Source organism: Propithecus coquereli, unplaced genomic scaffold (assembly GCF_000956105.1).
Source record: "Propithecus coquereli isolate 6110/MARCELLA unplaced genomic scaffold, Pcoq_1.0 Scaffold214, whole genome shotgun sequence".
Taxonomy (NCBI): domain Eukaryota; kingdom Metazoa; phylum Chordata; class Mammalia; order Primates; family Indriidae; genus Propithecus; species Propithecus coquereli.
In genome coordinates this window covers 2,446,604-2,470,586 of record NW_012146523.1, presented here as the reverse complement: position 1 = coordinate 2,470,586, position 23,983 = coordinate 2,446,604, and the positions used below count along the sequence as shown (strand labels likewise).

Here is a 23,983-nt window from a genome sequence, read left to right as displayed (position 1 = left end):
AGCAAATCAGAGGTCACTCAATGCTGGGCCTGCGCTGCCTGAGCAGGGAGGTTCCGTCTCCCAACACGGCCTTGGAATCATCCAACATTTGGAACAGGAACAGTGGGAAAGGTGGTGTAAATGCATCTCCTCGGAAAAGGGATTCGGCAGCCGGGGGCCTGGGCAGAGAGCTAGGCTTGTCTGCGTGTGTGCGTGCCAGTCAGTTCTTGCAGAAAGCCGAGGCTCGCCCGGGCGGCTTACGGTCTTGGCTTTTTGCAAGAGAACTTTCTATGCAGACTCATTCCTTGAAGACAGAAGGATTTTTCCAAGAGCTTTACCTTCCTATTCCAGAGGGGATGCCCTGAGAGACACCACCAGGAAATCCCTCTCGCCTGGAATCAGGTCCCTGAACAAAGCCTCTGTTGCCTCATAATCGGTATTTGCTAGCGAAGCATTTTGGTTTCTTTGCTTTTCAGTTTTCTGAATTAACTCACCAGCACTTGGGAAGAAACTCATCTTAGAAGTGATGGGAGTATGGCTTTTGTCTCTTCATGTTTTTCCGCTTCCTAAACTTTCTGTATTAACTGTGTAGTCTTTTGTTATTTATAAAGTTATTTAAAAATAGTAACTGATGCAGTTTGAAACCCTCAGCCTGGAAAACCACCCGTTCACTTGCTCACTCGCAGGTGCTCTCCTCCACGCCTCACCTGGCCCTCGGGCCCCTCGGCAGGTGTGTGCCCCTCGCCTCCGCACGCCCCCGTCGAGCACAGCGCTAGGCACACAATCAGGCGCAGCACACGGTGAGGGGGAAGCCCGTGCTCCCTCCCACGGCACAGGCCTCTTGGATGACTTCAAATCCGAGTGTAACTCAAAGCTCTAGCCCCTGGCTAGGATCTCCTGGGGAAGGAAACTGAAACCCAGGAGGCTGACAGGTGAAACCAGACCACACCACCCCCTCCAGGGACGCTCCCTGGGGACCCAGGGGGTGCCAGGCTGGATGCCGCCTGGCTGTGCATGCCACCACTGTGACCTGGGGATCCGTGCTGCAAAATGACCCAGGTCATAATCTGATCCGCCCTAAGAGGATCTGGCCTGAGCTGCCTCGCCGAGAGCACATCGGTGATTCGAGAACTGGCAGTTCTCTGGCTCTACGTTATGAGAATCCCCATGTTTGGGTTAGGAGCTGAGGGCAGAGTAAAACAGCAGCAGCAGAGGGAGAGGAGAAGAGGTCAAAGGAAAGAAAAAAGGGGAAGGGGTGAATGGTACTGAAAAGCCACAGCGTCTGCATAAGCCAGGCATACCTGACTCAGAGGGAGGGCAGCGGGGGCAGCGGGGGGGAAAGGAAAGGAACATTTTTTTTTCAGTATCTTCTTGAACATGGTATTGGGAGCTTTGTCCATAGCACCTCACTTAATCCCCTTATCAAGCAGGCAATTTTAAACCCATTTTACAGATAAAGAAACTAAGTCTCAGAGAAGCTAAGGAATGTGCTCAAGTTTATGTGGCTGAGAAGTTCTCTCCTCACTTGGACTCACTTATTCCTAAGGAAGTGGATAAGTGTGAGGAGAACACCTCTCCGGATGGTTTCCTTCCCCCAGGACTCTGAAATGACACTGCTCACGGGTCCGAACATTTCCAGATCACTGGCGAAATGAGTGGGTAACTCAGCCTCAACTGTATTCTTTTCTAGAGCAGACTGACCCATCAAGGCCTCTGGGACCAGACGCCTCCCAGAAGGAGCAGGATGCAGGGTGAGAGGGTGCCGTGGTTCAGAGCAGGGAAAATACGAAGAATGAGGTCAGCGAAGGAGACACGGCGAGGGAGGACGGGGTAGCCACGTGGTGGCGGAGACGCCTGGTGGCTCTCGAGGAGGATGGAGCCCGGGCTGGTGCCGGCTGAAGGCTTGTGTGTGAGCGCCACAGGCTCTCCGGGGGGCAGACTCCCTCCTTCCCCCGCCTCTGCCAACGACCCTCTTCTTCAGCTAATGAAGAATCAAATCTAAGCGGCAAGTGTCCTTCTGAAACAGAGCCTGAGGAAAACAGGTTGGCAGTTCCTCAAAAAGGCAAACATAGAGCTACCACGTGGCCCAGCAATTCCTCCCCGAGGCATATGCCCAAGAACAAAAATGTATGTCCATGCAAAACTTGGACACGAATGTTCATAGCGGCATTATTCATAACAGCCAGAAAGTGGAAACGACCCCGACGTCCATCAACCGATGAGTGAACAAATGTGGTATAAGCTTTACGGTAGAGTATTATAAAAAAGATTAAAGTACTGATATATGTTACAACGTGGATGAACCTTTAAGACACACTCAGTGGAAGAAGCCAGTCACAAAATGCCACATGTATGATTCTGTTTACATGGCATGTGCAGAGTAAGCCAAGCTGTAGACAGAAAGAAGAGGAGTAGCTACCAAGGCTGGGTGGAGGGAGGATAGGAAGTGAGTGCTAGTGGGTACAAGGTTTCTTTTTTAGGAGGTAAAAATGTTCTGGACTTAGATAGTGGTGAAGTTTGCACAACTTTGTCAATATGCTGCAAACCACTGAATTGTAGGCCAGGTGTGATGGCTCGGGTCTGTAATCCTAGCTCTCTGAGAGGCTGAGGCAGGGAGATCGCTTGAGCTCAGGAGTTCGAGACCAGCCTGAGCAAGAGCAAGACCCCATCTCTATAAAAATAAACAAACAAACAAATAAAAAGACAAGCCACTGAATTGTATACTTTAAAATGGTGAGTGCTATGCTATGTGAATTATATATCTCAAAACACCACCACCAACAAAAAACCCAGAGACCAGAGGGAGGTCACAAGTTACTAAACATGAGCAACTTCTCTGAGCAGAATCAGAGGCCAAGTTGGCACTATGACCACGTAAAAACATGGCAGAAACCGTAATACCATCTAGTGAGTGTTTAGCTAGTGCCATAAGCAATTTAAGACTCCTAGCTCACTAAACCTCACGGTAACCAGGGTGAGGTGGGCGTTATGATCCCAGTTCCACACTCAAGGAACTTAAGGCCCAAGAACACCCTGTTTGAAAGTATTCAAGTGAGGATTTCAGTGGAATTCGCAGAAAAGCAGGAAGAGGGACCACAAAACAACCAAAAAACCAACCCACCCACCCACCCAAGCATCACCCATCATCCCATCCCTGGGGGCCCGTGGGACCAGCATCTGTGCTCCTAAGCATTCTGCTTCACTGTCCCCCACCCACCCTTGGGCCCCTGGAAAACTTGGATGAGCAAACACAGCTCAGAGGGTTACCCGGGAGGGAGGGGACACTGTGGCTCTCATCATAGGGCATCTGAACCAGGCCAAGAAAGGCAGGGGTGAGATCACGTGGGAAGGAAGCTCAGGTGAGCTGCAGCTGAGTACCAAGTGCAGGGCTCAGTTGGGCTGTGCTGCGACAGCGCCCTCCACTCACAAAGCCAGGGCACCGTCTTCCGTGCTTTGGGGCTCCCATTGGAACACCCTCAGTAGCTGCCTGGTTGCCAGGGGACCAGCGCATAACTCCAGGCTGCCTGGAAGACTCTTCTTGTCTCCTGAGCAAAGTCCTATCACTACTGTCTCTGTGACTAAACAAACTCCTGGAACTACAGGAAATTCCTCTGCACCTACAAAACACAGTAACACCTCCGGCGATAATGCTCCAGTTACGCAAAGCTTCATAAGTTGATGGGCAAATTTTCTAAATAATGTGGCTTCCGCAAGTGCATCACTCAATGGTTTCAAACTGTGGTGGAACACAGACACGGCATTTGGGCCAGGCATGGGGATGGCTGTCAAGAGCTACCAGAATCAAGGAGGTGACATGGTGCACAGGAAGCCATGAAGGCTAGGGATGGTGGCTTTGTCCAGCTTCTAGGTGCCACAGGCCCCTCTGAGGCCTCATGGTCAGCAGTTCGTGGGGCAGGGCAGGGCCTTGTCCCCTTGTAGGCCATCGGTGGGTGAGGGGCAGGGGGTGACATAGGGGCTGCAAGGGAAGCCACAGGATCTGGCACAAGCATCAGCTCACTGCTTACCATGTGGAGCCGACCCCAGAGGCGTCAGCTCCTCTCAGAGCCTCTCTTTTCTGGGACAGCAGTAGCACCTGCACAGAGATGTACAGGTGGTGTGCCAGGTGAGAAAAAGGGAGTTTATTGGAAAGCCTTACGTGGGTTAGTTACGCAGGAAGAAGAATTGAGGACTTTCTGTGGGAAAATGGGTGGGCCTGAATGCCAAGGACTTGTGGGGAGTACTGTGGGCCCGTGGCTGTCAGTGGCAGAGGAGACTTGCCATAAAAAATTATGCCTGGAGGTAGCCACCTGCACCAAATGAGCAGGTGGACTCACTTGTGCTTTCACTGTTTTGTTCATTCATTCAATTGATATTTATTGAGCATCTACTATGTGGCATATGCAACACAGGATGGTTCCTGCTGCCATGGAGCTCACTTATGGGAGAGATGGACATTAATCATATAAAACAGTGACGGTGATAATAATAATAGCCAGAATATTGGCATCACCATTATAATATACACTGCAATTCACATACTGGAGTATTATTATAATAGTGAAGGTGTTAGTTACAACTCTTGCAGAGCCATCAGGCACTCATTGAAGCCCTCTCTTCCCAGTAGGTCATTCGATCCTCACAACAACCTGAGAGGGTGGGTATCATTATTATACCCATTTTGCAGATAAGAAATGGAGGTGCAGGAAGGGGAGCAGCCTGCCTGAGGCCATGCATCCAGCGAGTGACATAATGGGGATCTGAACTCAGGGAACCTGGCTGCAGGGCCCCCTCTTAACCATGGTGCTCTGCTGGGTCTGTCGCGTGCACACACGATTCCAGAGTATTAAGTGCTGGGGAGGATGCTACGGGGAGCTCTGTGTGCATAGTACTGGGTGTGGGGAGGGGGGCCCTGCTGGTCCCTGACTAGAAAGCTAATGCTGGGAATGGAGTGTGGGACGGTGGGCATGTAGCCCATGAGGCTCCTCTCCGTGCAACTGATTCTCAGCCCCAAAGGCCACCTGGGATGTTCGATGGCCGACCTCTTCTCTCGCTTTGATTGCAACTGGCTGGTATATGCACCCATATGTCCCTGAGGGACCTGGGGTTTGACAAGCTGCTTTTAGGCTTGAAAGCACCCCTGGGGAGGCGTGGGGAGAGGCACACACTGTCACGCCTGCATCAAAGCCTGCTCCACGTGCTCTCCCCTCCCAGTCTATGAATGTCTGGAAGGCAAGGGCCATATTTTATTTGTCTCTGTGTCCCTAGGGCTTAATCTAGCATCTGCCCTATAGTGGGAGCCAAAAGTACTGTTTTGTGAATGACAAGGTGGACATATGACTAAATGGGGAGTTCTGACCACTGTCAGGGCCTATGTGTGGCAACACAGAGCTCACCTGAGCCTCTTTCTTCCAGAGAGTAAAGGTGTCATTATCACCCAGGGCCTGCGGAGGGGTTGCTAACTGCTCTCCACCCTGCAGCAGCAGCAAGGAGGTTGATAAGCAGGTGGGGCATCCAAAGGGTCACAGGTGTGATTTATACACCTGACGGAGCCCGGCCGATGTCTGCAGAGTGCTCCTTAGATGGAAGGTACTCCATAAAATATCAAGTGTTCTCCTTGTGAGGGGCTAAGTGCTACAAATCAGATTTGGTGGCATAAAAGTAACGTATTTATGATCCACTATCATATTGCAAATGAAATGAATGTAATAAAAGTGTCACTTATACAAATACCTCTGATGTACGGATCTCAACCTATGAATATGAAAACAGACACCCAAGCACTTTTATTTGAATGTCTAATCACGGAAATAAATGAAGTCATGTTCATTTTAATGTGTGCACTTGTGCATGTATCTGGAATATTGATTTCCATGCACACAATAAAAATTAAATGCAGGAAACACACAAAAGATGTGGATTTCACTGGGATTCAAGAAGAGATGAAAACAATGCTTCACTGAAAATTCCTTCACGTCAAAAAAAAAAGGAAAAATACAATTGATAATATTTTTGTTCATAAAGTTCTTTATATTCAGTTTAGCAAAGGAAGCATAATGGTCTATTTATTCTTGCTTGAAAATTAAAGTCTGGGATTTGTTCATCTTGACTCTTCGGCTCTCTGCTAACTGCCAGAATAATGGGTCACAGTTGGTGATCAGAGCTATCTGGCTGTCATGAGTGGGCAAGGGCTGTAACTAACATACTGATATACTTAAAAGAAAAACATACAGTTTAATTTTAGTTTAAAAATTATTTTCTAAACTAATTATGTATGTGAACTACCATAGATCTGAAGGCAGGTGGACCTACTACTAATTGTTAGAGACACATTTTCCCAAAATTTAAGGATTTGGGGGTTGGTGCTCAAGCAGTTGCCACAGCAGGCCCCACTGAAGAGTTAGGGTAAGTAAATACCACATCGGAATCTCCTTGAAGGTGGGGACTATGTCTTTTTCCTAATACAGCGCTTGCCACGTAAATGCTAGTTGAAACTCGAACAAATACATCGAGAAAGGTTAGTGAAGGAGGCTGCAGCTAAGTTTTCTTGCCACTAACGAGACGCACGCCTTTCAGACCTGGCTGAGAATGGGGCACCCAAGAGTGTGTGTTGAATGAAGAAAGCCCTTTCATTCTGTGAGACCTTGATTTCAGGATTTGTGAAGTGGAGGTCAAAACAGAATCATCAAAGGACCGCTCCACACCTGCACCACGGCAGCGTACGTGCAAGGACTTCGAAAGGCGACCGGATGCTCCACACGACTGCAGGTGTGAGGGACGACCTGGTGTCCGCTGTGCCGGCAATCAAGCAAGGAGCATCCTTGGAATTTTTACAGAACATTACATATTCAGGTCTTGGGGAAAGAGTCTGAACACAGCATTCTGAGAGTTTAACAAGGATCTTCCAGCCTAGCTCAGCTTCTTAAAGTTATTCAAAAAAGTTATAGAAAAATGCCAGAATGTATGGATGCCAAATACTTCTTTTTAGTTAGAGTGGTATGTTACACTAACAAACTTTCCAAACAATCTTAAACACATTTTCCTTCACCGCTTGCTTTTAGATATGGAGATTTTACCTCTTCTCGAGTGGACAGTGTTCCAGATACATTTTTTCCTGCTGTCTGGGCTGGCGTGGCCAGCGCTATTGCGGTCGCATTCATTTTTGGACAGTGGTGGGCATCCTTGCAAGGCAAGAGATTTGGAGTTTAGGGGCTCTGTTTTCAGTGAAAAATTCTTTTCTTTGGACATACGAACTATAGGAAATACCGTAAGCTGAACCCCAGAGATGAGGGAGAAGAAAACATTCTGGCATGATGCATAAAAGCAGGAGCTCAACAGTGAGTAGCTGAGAAACTGCGTGCAATGCTGAGGTGCTGTCCTTCATACTGTGCAGTACTGCTTTGTACGTTCCCTTCGGCAGCAGTGGGTTACTCCATGACGGCTTTGCCTAAATCCTGCCACAGAAGGCGGACATGTCTTTGGCTTCGTGTTTGTGACAGAGCTATCCAATATGAACAAGGGCTGAGATAAAAGTCTTTATTGATGGCATAAAACTGAATGCTAAAACATGGAAATTTAAGTCATCAAGGCTAGCCATCTCCTTTTTAATCAGGAGCAAACACAGACACCTACAGCATGACCAATTCATCTTGTTTTTAAAAACCTCTGATCTAGAAAAAAAGAGTTCAGTATTCACTTCCATCGGCAATTTTCATAGGCAAGAAATTCTTTGCTATACCACGCTCACTTCTGCTGAAGCCTAACATGCTCCTATGTATCTGAAATACTGTTTAGTGGGTCTTTTAACTTTTTTGGAAAAAAAAAAAAAGGCAGGCAGCATGTTCAGGAATCAATAATCTTAAAAGAGGAGTCACATATATCTATGGAGAAAAAGTTGAGTAGAGATATATGCACATTCCTTTATATTTCTTTCATAAAGTAGGCATAGGCTGCCTTTCAAAACAGTATCTGTTGGAGAGCAGGAAGGCAAAAGGAAATTTCCCAGCAGCAGACTGTTCCAGGTAAAAGACTGTTCCAGGTAAATTTGTATCGTGGTCTGTGTCACCCATATTCTTTATAACAAGTTATGTGCTTTCAAATATTAAACAATCTCTATCATGATAAATTATAATAGCAAGATTTTTCATTTCTACTGTTCTCTAACCCCAATCAGTGTTCAGCAAATTGAACTGAAGTTTTTCTTGACATTCTCATCATACTTTTAAAGTGGTTTTTAAAATAAAAATGAGGTTTTTCTCAGCGTAGGAAAAATTCTGAGAAGCAGAAGTTCTGAGAAACCATGAGGAGGAGAGCACAGTTGTTCTGGCCAGGAGCATTCTAGATCAATGTGGAGCCAGCCTACCCCTGAATGTGGGAAAGAATTTAGGGCAGATCAGCAGAGTTGCCTACCCAATCTGCAGCTGACCACAGACTCACGAGAGAGCCCAATGAACCCAGAAGTACAACCTGGCTGATCCATGGTCTTGTGAGCAATAACAAGTACTTATTGTTTCAAGCCACTGAGCTTCGGGGTAGTTTGTTACACAGCAAGAGCTAATTAATACAGTCTATGTAAAGAGTGGTTTTACACAACAGTAGCACAAGCACACATGCCTTTTACCCAACAGGATATTTGAATAAATGGTTGTTTTAATTTAGCAGTTAAGGCAAGAAAGCAAACATATCATTCCTGCAACTCAAAGTTCCAGACCCCACCCATGTCTATTACAGAACACAGCAATGATGGAAGTGTGTCCCAAAGGTCTGAAATAATATGAAATAAACTTCGGACAAATAGGAAGGACACTGGAGTAAAATTCCAAAGGCCTGTATTTTAACCCATCATTTACTAACTGTACAAACCCAGGATAGTCTCTTAAAGTCTCTGAACCTCAGTTTCCCCCTCTAAAAAATGAGGACATTATTTTTTTTTGTCTACTGCACACAAGATTCTCATATGTATTTAGATATATAAATGATTGCAACAAAGCATAACATGTACAAAAATAGTCGGAGTACTATCCCAATTCCTTTATTCACCAAACACGTCTGGAGGCTCATAGCTACTGAAGATACTAAGTCAAACAAAGCATGGTTTTCCCCTCAATAGATGAAATGCACATGATACATGACATAGAACTTAAGAGTTCAATATACACGAATGCTCTGAAATGTGAAATGCTGAGGCAGCGGTGGAGGGGGGGAGGAAGGTGGAATGAAAGAGGAAAGGAAGGTAGAAAATGAGGGAGGGAGGCAGCGAGGGAGAGAGGAAAGAATTTTTATGCAAGACCAATGTTCCAGCCTGGTGCCATATAACTGGAGATTAAGGGGAAGATAGAGTTTAAGAACTGGCAGTTCTTAAACTTTCAGTGGGTTCATCTCTTATGTCAGGACTTTCCATCTGAACTTGGCTTAGTAGATAGATATGACCACATTCACTTTTTTGGGATTCGACTTTTTCAGATATTGCTTGACATACTTGCTGAATTTCTGCCTGAGCCACCCATGTGTCAATAAGGCATCTGAGAGAGACAGATGAATGCCTTGTAATTTTGTCAGTCGTTTGCCAGACACCCTATTTAGGATATTGATGTAGAGAAGCTCCTATATGTATTGTCGAATAAATTTTAGAAACTCAGATGATTAGAGAAATGGTCTACATGTGGATATGTGGATGTTTATATTACATATTTAGCTTAAATGAAAAACTTCATGGCATTTCAAATGGTCTATGCTAGCCTGTGTACCCCTAAGTGATTCTCATTGCAGTCCTTGAAGTACTAAAGTTTCTAAGAGGCTTCAGAATCTCCGAGTAGGTGTAAATCTTGTTCAGTATAGCTTTTGTTCTAAATGTATTCTATTAATCTTAATTTTTAGAGAATTGGCAGTCCATGTATGAGATTTATGCTAGCCCACTATTGGATATGATTAGTCAATTAACCAACCTCCTTTCTTAATAATTATGGCTCTGAAATCTCTTTTAATTTTCATTTTTTTTATCCATCAGTCTGTCAATTTGTCCATTTGTCCACCAAATTATTTACCTATTTATCCAGTCCTCCTATCTATCCATTCCTTCACCCATCCATCTGGCCATCCTCTCATCTCTCCATCTGTTCATTCGTGCAGCTGTGCATCCATCTGTCCCACTTTTCCATCCATTGGTCTGTCCATTCGCCTATCTGTCCATTTGTCCATCCGCCCATGTTTTCATCCATTCATCTGTCCACCTACTTGTCCATATGTCTATTTTTCTACCCATTAATCAATTTATCCATCTTCCCATCCATCCATCTATCTATTTATTTCTTCTTCTGGTCAAATAGTTATTAAGTACTTAAACTGTATCTGGAACTATGACAGAAGTTAAAAAAACAAGATTGAGAAGGTATCATTTCAAGAGATTCACCTTCTAGTAAAAGACCCAGTCACCTTACGAAACAACTATCATGCCTTGAGCTAGATGCCAGAAAGGAGATATTCACTCATTGATTTAAGCAATAGGAATACAAAAACCTAAGGAGCAGGTTGTGAGTCAGCACTTAGACCCACAGCTGAGAGAGCAGATGGTTTAGTCTGAGGAGCCATGGAGAAAAATCCCAGGACAAAGGAATCTTGAGTGACAGGCCCTACAGGAGTGTACTAGGTCTTACTCACTCAGGCATCCTCGGTGCACAGTCCAGTGTCTTTCCCTGAAGAAATGCTCAACTTATATTTCTTAAATGATGGGGCTTGGAGGGAGTAGGAGACATTCTGGATGAAGGGAACACGTGCACAGGTCTAAGGGTTGGAAAGAACATGGCTACATGATGGAAGTTAGCCTTGGGAGGCTGCTGTGACTACAGGGAAACGTGGAGATGGGGACAGGTGGGGAGAAAAGGCCAGGCTGATATAATAAGGGGAGAGAAGTGGGAGGTGTAGGGAGGCACCAGGAGGGCAAATACTCCGGACTTGGCCACAGACTGAATACGTAGATGAAGATGACAACTTAGAGGTAATGATAACCCCAGTTTTAACCCTGGTACTGGGCTACTGATGGCACCACGAAAGAGAAGAAAATTGGAGGAGCTGGTAGGGAGTAGGGAATCTAGTTTTTGGCAAGAAAATGATGAATTTGGTTTGAGGGGAGGTGAATCAGAAATCTGGGTGCCAAATCCAGAGGCTTGTTTTGGAGATGGCCCCGTGGATTTGGCAAGAGAACAGCTCGGAAGTTAGACTACTTAGGAGTTAACCTGAGAGGTGACCGCTGAAGTCCTGAGAGGGGATGAGCAATCTCAGGTGAGAGAGGAAGGGAAAGGGGAGGGCCGGGAACTGATCCTTGAGAGTGACCAGTAGTTGGCAGGAAAGGGGAGAGGACAGTGTGATGGAAGCAGATGAATTTTGGGCAGGAATTGGGATAGCAAAAAACTATAGAAACTAATGGAGAAAGAATTTGAAGCAGCAGCAGCGGCAGCCTGGCCAAGTGTCCAATGTAGCCGCCAGTCAGAAAGAATGAAGGAGGAGCAAAGTTCATTGTTTTGGCAACGGAGAAAGGGGTGACTTTCAAGAGAACATTTATAGCAGAGCAATGAGGAAGGGAGCCAGGCTGGGGGTGGGGGGTGGAGAAGGTTAAGATGAGGCCAGAGAAAGTCCTTCAAAAGTCAATCTAGGAAATAAACTTGGGTCCAAGTACTGCAAAACATGTTTTTCTGCAATCAAACCTGTAAGAGAGATCGGTGAAACCACTCATGTTTACAAACACAAAAAGGCTGTATGAATTTCCCACAGAACCTGAAATTGCTCATGTGTAGAGGCTCACTGGAGGGTCAATCTGGAGCAATGAAATCTTGGAAGATGCATACACTTAAGAACTATCTATGTAGGTACCAAAGCATGGGGAGGGATCGCTAAACAAAGGCTAGAAGATGGGGGTGCTATCCAGGCAGAAGACAGCAAACTTGCAGGCCTGGAGGGAAGCAACAGGGCAGCTTTGAGGCTTTACAAGGAATAGGGCGGGGCTTGCAGTTCAGGGTTGAGGCTGGACCACAGCTCATGTGATCTTGTGAATCTCGCCAAGGAGACTTGGGCTTCAAGTTCGTTTGGGGTGGCAGTGGTAGCAATATTATCAGAGTTGCCTCTTATTAATAGAACTATCTCTCTGTGCATGGTGAAGAAATGACTGGGGACAGAGAAATGACTGAGGTGGTGCCAGAAGTTCCAGGTGAGAGAAGAGTGATGTCTGAGCTAGGGAGGGGCTGTGGGGAAGGGCCAGGGGAAGGAGTATGGGGTGTCAGGTGGTGGGAAGGGTCAAGGGTGACAACCTGGTTTCCAGTTTGCACAAGAGTGAGAGAGCAAAGGAGAAGGAGAAGGATGTGTGGAATTCCAGGTGCCCTTGTGCCATCCAAGTGGCATTGTCCAGTGTGTGCCATGTGCAATTGGCTGTCTGGGTCTCAGGCTCAGGAGAGGTGACTGGCTGGAGACAGAGGCTTGGGAAACATCCACTTATGACTAAAATGACAGCCATGGAAAGTGATGGCAAACTCCTTAGTCCCTCTGGGTTTTGTTTCTTCTAGCTCTTTACTTCTAGGAATTGATTTAATATGAAATAGACTCAATTTGGAACTTGACACTTACTCATTCTACTAATAGTTACTGAGCTGGTACAGTGTATCAGATGCTGGTGTAGACAATGAAGATGCAGAGGAAACCAAAGCTGAAAGTCCCTGCTTTCGTGGAAATTGTGCATGTGCATGTGTGGGTATGTGGTGTAGGGAGGATGCAAGGTCACGTGGTGGCACAGGGAAAGTTCTTTCACGTGTATCTGAAGACTCCCCAGCAGCACAGCGTCATTGTAAGGAAGAGCCTTATGCACGGATGGATCCATATCATTTACTGACCCACTATGGACATCAGGAATTGTCCACAAGGATTACTATGAGAAAATATTAACTATTCCTTGCCCTTGACCTTGAAAGTCCGACCCATTGTGGAAATTCAAACTCAAAATCATTCGCTGTTACAGACCAGTTTCTCAAATCAGGGCTGCGACGTGGACCCAGACTTCTCGTGTCTCCCTCAGCTGTTAGTACAGTTTGGAGTGTACAGGCAACATCACTGCCATCGCCAGCCCACCCCTTCGGGGCTGCTGTGCTCTGCGAAGTGTTTACCATATCGTCTCATTTAACTCGCACAGCAACTCCACGCGGTAGGTGACACTATTACTCCCCAAGTTGCACATGAAGAAACTGAGGCTAAGGGACTTGAAAGGCCACATTTAAACCAGTAATCTACATGGTCAGAATTCGAGGCCACTCCTACATAATTCCAAAGCTATATATTGCTCATAAAATAATTCTTAAAACTTTTTGCCTTTTCAAAAGCTTAGTGTTGGTAACAAGAACATAATGAGGACTGTAACTAAGGAATGTTTCTACTTGGCCTTGGCCGCCCAGAACGCCATTGAGGGGTCACTCTCAGGCCACATGTGTTACTAAAAGAAAATGTTAAAAGATGAAACGGCAAAAATAAGTCATGGCCCCCAAGTCAATCTCAGCATATGAAGTGTTAGGCAGAACTGGAGCCAACGTAGCCTTCCCCTGAGTGAACGTGTCACTTTCTCAATATAAATAGATCATCCCCAACTGCACCATCTACAAAGGATTGCTGAATCCTATTTAGTTCACAAAAATCCTCTTTCTGGCCTACAGAACTTTAATTCTCAGGTATTTATTTCTCCAGAGAGTCATTGGGGAAAAAAAAAAAAGCCATCTTTACCATTCTCTGCATAGCTCACAGCCACATACTTGGACGTCTGACATTAACAGAGAATTCAGTTTCTATTCCCCGGAATGCTTCTGCTAAGGGGACACACACACACACACACACACACACACACACGCACGATGTCCAAGAAATAACACACAGAACGTTCCTGCCAGAGCTTCACAATCCACTTCCCTTTGCCCTTCCTCTAACACCCACACCCAGAATGTGCTTTCTTTCCCTTTTAATCAAAAAGACATCTGCTAATGCCTTCTAAGCTAGAGGCAGCCTGCAGGACTTGGGAGAGAGGAAAGGCAGTGTCTAGGGCAGCAGCCGTATGGAAGAACTCCGAGGTCCCCGAGGACACCTACTTCGTGCCAATCTGCACGGCATGAGATCAGCATGAGACAGCTCTTGGGATCTAGTGGGAAGACAGTTCACGACCAAGAAACAACTGGAGTACGCGGAAAGCAGTCCTGAGCCGTGTGCAGACAATTCTAAATGTGATCATTAATTTAAATGTTTACTGACTGAATGATAGACATAAACTAAAACTTGATTCTGACAGAACTGGGAAACAAAAATGTACTGAGTTGTCACTGTGTCCACTATATTCCGGCCACTGTTCTAGGCACTGGGGCTGTGCTAGTGAATGAACAATTCTCCCCGCTTCTTGGAGTTTATTTTCTTCTTGGAGAAGGCAGGCAATAAACAAATACGTATCCAATACAATGCCAGGTAACGATAAGTGTTAGGAGGAAAAACGAGGCAGGGAGACAGAGAGATCGACAGGGGACGCTGTGTCATGCAGTGTGGCAGGAGGGGCTGCCTGAGAAGAGAGCTGGGAGAGGTGACGGAGCACACGCTGTAGGTATCAGGGAGCAGAAAGTACTGCACATAGTGGTGGGAACGAGCTTCTCAAAAATTAAGTCTACAAGCCAGAGTAGCTGTTTGCCACTTTACCCATTCATTCATGCATTCACTCCTTCAATAATTTTACTTGAATAGTTCTAGGGAACCCGCTACAGTTGGAATGTCTGTCCCCTCCAAAACTCATGCTGCCACTTAATCCCCAGTGTGGCAGTACGGGACCTGGGGCCTTTAATGGTGATTGGATCAAGAGGGCTCTGCCCTCACGAATGGATTAGTCCACTAGTGAATTAATGGATTAGCGAGTTATCATGGGAGTGGGGCTGGAGGCTTTATGAGAAGAGAGAGAGAGACCTGAGCTAGCACGCTCAGCCCCCTCACCACGTGATGCTCTTCACGGTGTCGGGACACCACGCAGAGTCCCCACCAACAAGAAGACCGCCACCAGATGTGGTCCCTCCACTTTGGATTTCTCAGCCTCCATAACTGTGGGGAATAAATTCCCTCTCTTTTTAAATTACCCAGTTTCAGGAACTCTGTTATAAGCAACAGAAAAGGGACTAAGACAGAATCTATGCTATGCTGTGCCTGGCACTGCAGTGACAGCTGGAGACGTCCATGGTGAAGGAGGCAGATGTGGAGTCACAGTCTAGACCAGGGGTGGCAAACTTTTCCCATAAAAGACCAGATGGAAATATTTTAGGTTTTTCAGGCCTTCACAGTCTGTTAACGACTACACAACTCTGTCCTTGTAGTGCAATAAGAACCAGGACTATATGTCAATAAATGTACAAGGCTGTGTTCCAATAAAACTTTCTTTACTGAAACAAGCTGTGGGCTGGATTTGACTCATGGGCTGCAGTTTGCTGACCCATATGCTAAAAAATATCTTTCATTGTCAAGAAGTTGTTTGTGCAATCAATCCAAGGTAGGGAAGAAAGTAAATTTATTAATAACAAAAAGTAACAGAATTAATACCTGCCACCCATGTTTGTTTTTTCATTTTATTTCAGTTATCAGGCAACACAGATGTCAACTGATTTTTTCTGCACAGAAATGAACTGCCCCCCGCCACCTCCACACAGACACTGCCTTCTGGGAAACCCCTGTTCCCCAATCCTAACAATGGCCTGCAGTATTTCCAGAGCCCTGGTCTAGGGGTAGACACAGACATTCTCCATCTAACCACAAACAGATTAAGGTGTCATTACACCTAGAAAACATTATGGGGGACAGTGTAGCTGACACACTGAATTATGTTTCTGCCCAATCGGGGAAAGGAGGGAGGAGGTTGGCACAGGAAAAGGAACATTTGAGCTGAGGGAACATTTGAGCTGAGCAGCAGTTAACTAGGAGAGGAACATTCTAGGCTGGGGGAAAAGCATAAGCAAAGATCTTGGGAACATAAAGAGAGTGAGGTATCTGAGCTTGTGGTATTTGAGAGGTGTCCAGGGGATATGAGGGATGTTTTAATCCTCCCAGGGCCTGGGAACAAAGCTTGGCCTCCAAACCTGCCCAGCTGTAGTACAAACCCAACGATAATACGTACAAATGCATGCAATGAACGCGTGCCAGGCACCTTTGGAGGGCAGACACTGCCAAGGCTGAGGGAGCATTGGTGCATAATATGGTATGAATGGAGTTTATTCACTGCTACAAATTCTCAGGAAGCAACACCTCAGATGACTTTTTTTTTGGTGGTGGTGACGGAGTGAGTTCTCCTTCTGAAATTCTTCCTTCTTAAGTGTTCAAAGATTCTCCAAAGTCACTGTATTACCTGCTATTCTTTTGGAAAGTAACCTGGTCAAAAAGGGATCCTTACAAATAGCTAGGTCTAAATCACACAGAGATGAGAGGAAGGTTGTAAAGATTCTGAGTATTCTCTGTAGAAAAGTTCCCTCTTCCCCTGCCTACCATTCTGTGAGTGATATTGAAGAGTGTGCCTGGGTGCCAGAGGCAAAAGCCACCTTCCTACAAGGAGGCTGCCATCCAATGAAAGCTCAATAAGAGTCTAGATAGCCAGAAAAGTCTATAGATAGCAATCAACATGGTTCTGTTTTTTATAATCAAATCTTTCCAGAAAAAAAATGTAAAAGATGGCTAGAAAAAATCATCTCCCAAGAAGTAAAATTTTAAATATTTAAGTACTTTAACTCTTCATGCATTTTGTAATATTCACCAAATGAATTATAGTTTGCATGTCTTCCTTTGTGGAGTCTCTGTTTCTCTTTTTTCTTGTAGAGACAAGGTCTCACTATGTTGCTCAGGCTGGTCTCAAACTCCTGGGCGAAAATGATCTTCTCACCTTGGCCTTCCAAAGTGCTGAGATTATAGGTGTGAGCCACCATGCCTGGCCCTGTTTTTCATCCTAAGCTTCAAAATACAAAATCATACCTTAGGGGTATGTCATTAATTTTTCCAGTCCTGACAACCGGAATATGTATTTATATTTAAACATCTCTGTTATAAAAAAAACTCAGACATACCTAAACTATAGACTATGATATAATGAGCCCCTGTTCACTCAGCACCCAGCTTCAGTGGTCAACTCACAGCCAATGTTATTTCTTTCCCACTCCTATACTCCTCAAGATTATTTTGAAGTAAACCAAAGACATTGAACGTTTTCATCTATTTTTCAAAATTCTTTCCTTCATAACTTTTATCACAGCCTTACTTCATTTCACAGGGGTGAAGTATTATCTTCCTCGTGTAGATTTTAATAGGGAGAGAGGTCAAGAGTGATACCTGACCTTCTAAAAACCTGAGAGGGGAAACCAGACTGAAAGAGATGGTGTGGTGCCCACTTGACCTTGGTGTACTCAAAGCAGACCCGGTTATCTGGAACTTACGCACAGAGGTCAAGTTGCCCTAACCAGCCACTGATGTGGCTTTACCAAGTCCCTTCCACTTAACAACCAAGTCATTTTCAACTAGAGCTGGCAGCCCCTCCCCCATCCCAGCCATTTTCATTATCCTGAGAAACATATGGCCTAACTTTGCATGCATTTAAGGTTGGCCCTGCCATGAGCTGGAGAGGAATGCTGGACTCTAAAATAATATTTTTCTCATTAATTTCACCAGACTTTCTTTCTCCTGCCCAGCCTGTTCCCCTACTCACCCCATAATCTTTTGACCAAATTCAGGAAATTGCACAATGGTTGGTCAGCTCCAGGAACTGCCATTTTCAATCACATAGACTGTTTTTGCTACCATGTACCTTAACTGCAGAGGGGCCTGTGGTCAACTATGATTACTGGCTTTGCTATCTCATCCCAGGGCTCTCGCTCATATGCAAGTTTATTTAAAAACAGGGCACGGTCAGTGGGCTATGGGAAAGTTTTAGGATGCCTCTCAACTTTAAAAAATAGAATTACAAAACATGGTTATTGAAAAGTGCCTTGAGCTAAGTAACTTTACAAAGAGGAATGCAGGTAGGTTTGGACTGGGATTCTCCTCTCTCAGAACTACTGCTGACTCTCAGATTTATGATAGAGATCGAAGGCTTGGTTGAGAAAGCTAAGAGACACTCACCTTGAGACACCTGCATTTTGGGATCCCCACAAGGCCTGTCTGGCAGCCCGTGTAAAGGCTTCCCGGTCTCTGGAAGTGTCCCTAGCCCTCTTCTCACTCATACATATCCTGAGATCCATGCCCAAGCCCTCCACTATCAAGCACATATATCTAGAAGACTCATATATCCAGACCTTTTTCCTAACTATCAGATGTGACTATCCAGCTGCCCACTAGACATCTCTAGCACCTTACACATGGATCCTCTCCCTAACAGGGGCTCTTTAGCTGCTCTACATCATTCCTTCTCCTCCCATGTTGCCATCTCAGTGACTGGTGCCATAATCCATCTTGGGGCCCATGTTTCAAGTGGGAGGGGCAGACCCATCCTGCTTTGCAGACAATAGCTTATCTGCAAAAGATGGGAAAAGACAATATGAGACAATAAAAAGTAAAAGCATTAATAAAAATAATGCTGTTAGAGCTAAAACCATCTGTCTGGTTCCACAGATGGATCCTTATTCATTTTCTCTTGTGGGGCCCCATCCTGTGGCTTGTTCAGGTAACCTTAGGTTCTTACTATAATGACATCATTTAAAACCTCTCCTTCCCACCCTAACTACTCTACTAAGACCCTGCCACTAAAGTCTTCAAAGATGATTTTTGTCATAAATATTATAGGCCATACCCTTCTCAACCTTTTAAGGTAGACAGTGCTATATGCTGAAAGTTTGTGTCCTCAAATTCATATGTTGAAACTTAATCCCCAATGTGATGGTATTTAAAGGTGAGGCCTTTGGGAGACGATGAGGTCATGAGAGTGGAGCCCTAATGGATGGGATTAGTGCTCTTAAAAGAGTCCTAAGAGAGCCTGCTTCCCCATTCTGCTAGGTGAGGCAAAAAGACAGCTGTTTATGAACCAAGAAGTTGGCCCTCACCAGATATCTCCCAGTACCTTGATCTTGGGCTTCCTAGCCTCCAGAACTGGGATAAATCAAATTCTGTTATTAGCCCAAATGAACTAAAATGGACACACTCCCTTTTCTCAAAGCTCTAAAAAATTGCATGATGTCTCACGAACTGATGTTTTTAACAGCATGGACAGCTTTTACTGCCAAGTATCCTAATTGCAAATGGGTCCTTATTCTTTCAACCTCCATTTACCTCAGGTTAATCTCATCTTATCTTGAATACTAGAAGAGAATATTCCCTCTTTACGCGAGGAGTGTTTCCAACTATTAGGAAATGATTTTTGAACTCATATGCTGAATAGAGACCTACGGAATTCTACAGCTGGAAGGAACCTTGGATATTATCTAGATTCAGTTTACAGAGAGTCTCAGTTATGGCAAGATCACAAAATCTGGGTGAGAGACCTGGGTTTAAATCTTGACTCTGTAGCTTTAGTAGTTGTTAAATTTGGGCAATTTATCTGGCCTCTCTCAGTGTTACTTGCCATGACCATCAAAGAGTGGTAATGATCTAACAGGGGTGTTGAAAAGATCCAGTACTCAATAAATGGTAGCAAATTTTATGACTTTCCTTTTTCTCACGACCCCTACAATAGTTTAGAGCAATTATCTTCTCACTATATCTGGTTTTCTCCATTCTATGAATTTCCAATGTGTTTAATTATATCTCCTAGCACACAGCTTTATGATCTCATGTCATCGTGGTCAACCTGGTTTGGATAATGTTCAGTTCTAGATAACATCTCTCTTAAAATGAGATGCTAAGAACAAAAAAACAATGTTTCCAGGTATGCTCTGATTAGCCACAAATTCAGAGGGTTGTGGTGGTTTTTCATGATCTGATTAACCAAACACCTTAAAAGAGAGGACACATACTTACCTAGACTTGGTTCATGACAAGCTTGTGGTCATCAGATCCTCAGCTCTGGCCTTCCCCAACCTGTATTTCCACTACTGATGTGACTGAGTCTGAATCAGGGCTTGATACTCACTGCTGTTAAATAGTATCTTGTTTGTGCTGGCCCATAATTTAGTTCTGCTTAGATCTCCTGGAAACTTCAGATCTTCTGAAGTTCTTGTTCTGCCAAGTTCATATCTAGGACTGATTTTAGGAATGGGCCTTCTGCCTAATGCCCCTCTTTTTAGTCTCTAAATACCATCAGGCCTGATAACTCTTCCTTTTTCTACCTGTCCCTAAAAGCCCCTCATTGAGAACACAGCACAAAAAGAGAAATTCCTCAAGTGCTATTGTTCATTGGGCCACCAGGTTTTTATACCCCTTCACACATGCCAGATCAAACAGAGCTGCAAGCCATAGGGGAATTCATAATCGTTAACCTAGATTTGGACGTGACTGGAATTGGTAAGAAGCCACAAATATAAAAAGCACAACTTACTTCCCAAAGTGAGTCAGGCCTCTTGGATGGGGGAAAAACAAAAACAAAAGTAAACATAACCAGGTTAAGTATTAGGCTCCAAATATAGAGTCAAACCTCCCCCAAATTAGATACCCCATGGCTTAACCTAAAACATCTATAATGTCAGCCACTGCTACAATGGATATTGGAAAAATATTTAGAACTAAAATATGGTATTTCTCTAGGGAATGTATATCAAAAATGGGAAGAAAGCAGCAATTACTAGAAAACTCAATAAATAACTTAGCAATCCGGCACTTTTCTTCAGGCGCACTGATGACATAATTAAAAAGATTCAAAACTTGCTATTTCCTCCCCAAAATGGTTTTTTTCTGCGTGTGGGGGGGGGGAGGGCCAACTTTTCTGGCAAAGTTCCATTCAGGTCACCAGCAAGGAAAAAAGAAACACCCTATATAGTGCAGGCGAAGACTTAGAATGCACATCACATTTAAAGGAATGGGTTTGTCTAAGACCTTCCTGCGGCACTGCCTTAAAATCAAGGGAATTTGAACGCTGGTCCTCCTGTATTATTCATTACATAATTGTGGTGTTTTATTAGAAATATGATCTATTATAACCTTCAATAGAGTACATTAAATGACATTGAAAATTAGATTATTCTGATTATTAGAGAAGTGAGAAATGTGCTAAACATTTGTAAGACTGATAATCAATCAGGGTATCCATTTGAGTGTAATAAAAATCAATCTGGAGTCAGTGTGTTTAAATCTAATTTTTTAAGCATGACATTTTCTTCAGAGTTTCTTTCTAAAATGTCACCATCTTCTACAACAGTGATTGATTCTGTCTCTAGGGAGAAGCACTCACTCCAATTACTTCATCCACTGCACACAAGCCATGGTCCACTTCAAAAAAAAAAAAATCAAATGAATCACAGCAAAACCAATATATTTTATTGGGGGGGGGCACAGATTTATGTCACTCAAGCTAGAAAATCACCCATCTTCCTCTTCTAGGCTCAAACAGATAAAATATGCTATTTAGATCATAATGTGACTCTTTACTTTCTTCCAATAGAAATGAGGGATTTTCATATTGGGGCTTTATGTCACCTGAGGAAAAAAGACTACACTGGATTATGTAAAATCATTACTCCCCTCACATCTTTTCAGAGACAAAAAGATACAATGACTTTGTCTTCATTTACTCTTTCTTCCTTTCAGCCACTACCCTCTATCCTTCCTTCTTCCCTTTCTTCCTTCCATATGTCCATCCATCCATCCATAAAGAATTACTGAATTCCAACTCAGGTCACCAAGAGACTGGCCTGCTTGGGAGATCACTGTCCTTTCTTCTCTTGAGTATACTCACATGCTCTTGACTATACTCACAAGGTGAGAAGGGTGACCTCTGACATCCAAGGGAAACTCATGGAACTGGTCCTACATTCTATAGAGAGGGTTCACTTGGTTGGCACAAATAGGAATGACTGCCCAATAATTCAGCTTGGCCCATTAGAGTGGCACATGCGAATGTTTACTTCATGAAATTTTCCCTGGCAATGACAGGGGAAGGGGGAAGATGACATTTATTGAGCGTTTGCCAGGACCAAGTACTTGACATTCATTAGTCTGTTGAAACCACAATGGTAGTGGGGCGCCTCTGCTTCCCTGGCCTTGGCTTTTCATGTTTAACAGGTCTTTCACCAGCGTGGCACTCCTGGCCTCCCTTTCTCATTTTCCCAGGGAGGAAGAGAGGCTTCTCTTGGTGAGTCTGAGGAAGGGCACTTCAAGCTCTTCCAGGCCTTCTCCGTGACCACCTGCCTGCAGGAAGGGCACATGGGCCTGTTCTCCAAGACTGCGGTCCCCAACCTCTGGTACCTGTGGTACCAGTCCTTGCCTGTTAGGGACTGGGCTGCAGTGCTCTGCTGCCCCCACCCCTTCTGCCATCCGTGGAAAAATTGTCTTCCAGAAACTTGGGGCGGGGGGGATGTGCACAGCAGGAGCTGAGTGGTGGGCAAGTGAGTGAAGCTTCACCTGTATTTACAGCCGCTCCCCAACACATCACTGCCTGAGCTCCGACTCCCCACCACCACTGGCGTCCGTGGAAAACTGTCTTCCATGAAACCGGTCCCTGGAATCAAAAAGGTTGGGGACCTCTGCTCCATGACACAGAAACTCCCAAGAGCAGACTCTGCTCTGAGAAGAGGCTTTCAGGTACCAACGTTGCCCTTACTGGGCGGGTAAGCTTATCTGACTTGGGGGTGATATTTCAGGAAGTCCATCAGGGCTGTACATGTAAGCTCCATTCTCCAATAAGCAAATGGCTAATAAATTAACTCACACCCCTATGAAGGAATATTATGCTGCCATTAAAGCAATCTTTTCAAAGACTATTTAATGACATGGGGGAAATATTCACAATGTTAAGTTTAACTAAAACACGAGATCAGAAAAATTTGAGTGTGTGTGTGTGTGTGTGTGTGAGTGAGAGAGTAAGAGAGAGAGAGAGAGAGAGAGAGAAAATAATTGAATAAATCAAAATTTAATAAGGTGTATTTCTAGGGATTGATTGTGATTTATATTTTCTTCTTTATAAATTTCAGTCCTTTCCAAATTGTCTGCAGTGACCCTATGTTTCTTCAATTATTCTTAAAAGGGTATTTTTGTTGTTCAGAAGAAAGTAGCTTTTCTGTGGCACTAATCAGGTTCTCGGACTAGTCAGTGACTCTTGGAAAACCAGGCCTGGATGTGTGAGCGGTAGAGAGGGCTGTGATTACTGGAGGCCTTCCCACCACTCGCTGCTCCCACCTGTCCAGAGTACCAGTGTCTCTCAGCTGCTTAGCTTCCGGAGCCTCCTCGCAGCTCTCTCTGCTTCTACCCTTCCCTGCCCTACAGTCTGTGCTCAACAGAGCAGCCAGCTAGATCCTTCACCCAAGGGTTTCACTCTCCTGCCCCAAACACCTGCCACCATCGAACCTGGAGGAAAGGCAGGAGTCTACACAAAGTCCCACAGGTGCATGATCACAGGATCTCTTCCTGTGGCCTCTCTGAGTCCTTCTCCTGCCTTGGCCCACTCATCCATTCCCCTCTAGCCACACTGAATCCCTGATGGCCCCACACATCCGGGGCACACTCCAGCTCAGAGCCTTTGCACTGGCTGTTCCCTCTGCCTAGAGCGCACAGCTCTCCTCCCCTCCCGGGGAGCCACTCTCTCCCTCACCGTCTTCGAGTCTTTACTGCAATGCCCCCATCTCGTGAGGCCTTCCTGGACTACTTCATCAAAAATTGCAACCCTTTTCCCTTCCTGGTTGGATTTCACTCCTTATTTTATTTTCTTTATTATCTTTCTCCCCCCATAAAATGTAGGCTCCAGAAGGGCAGGAATTTTAGGAATTCTTCACATGCTATCACTAGCACCCAGAACAGTGCCTGATGCATCCTCAGCCCTCAGCAAATCTTTGTTTTGGATAAAGGTTCTGGAAGGGGAGGCGGCATGCTGGGCAGAGACGGGAGGCGCAGTTCTTTGTCTGTG

At 44.9% G+C, this 23,983-nt stretch overlaps 1 protein-coding gene across 4 annotated transcripts in view; it reads right to left on the bottom strand.

Moving 5' to 3' along the window:
- The window catches only part of RARB (retinoic acid receptor, beta), a 370,255-nt gene that overhangs the window by 27,673 nt on the left and 318,599 nt on the right, over window positions 1-23,983 (bottom strand). The window lies entirely within an intron of this gene.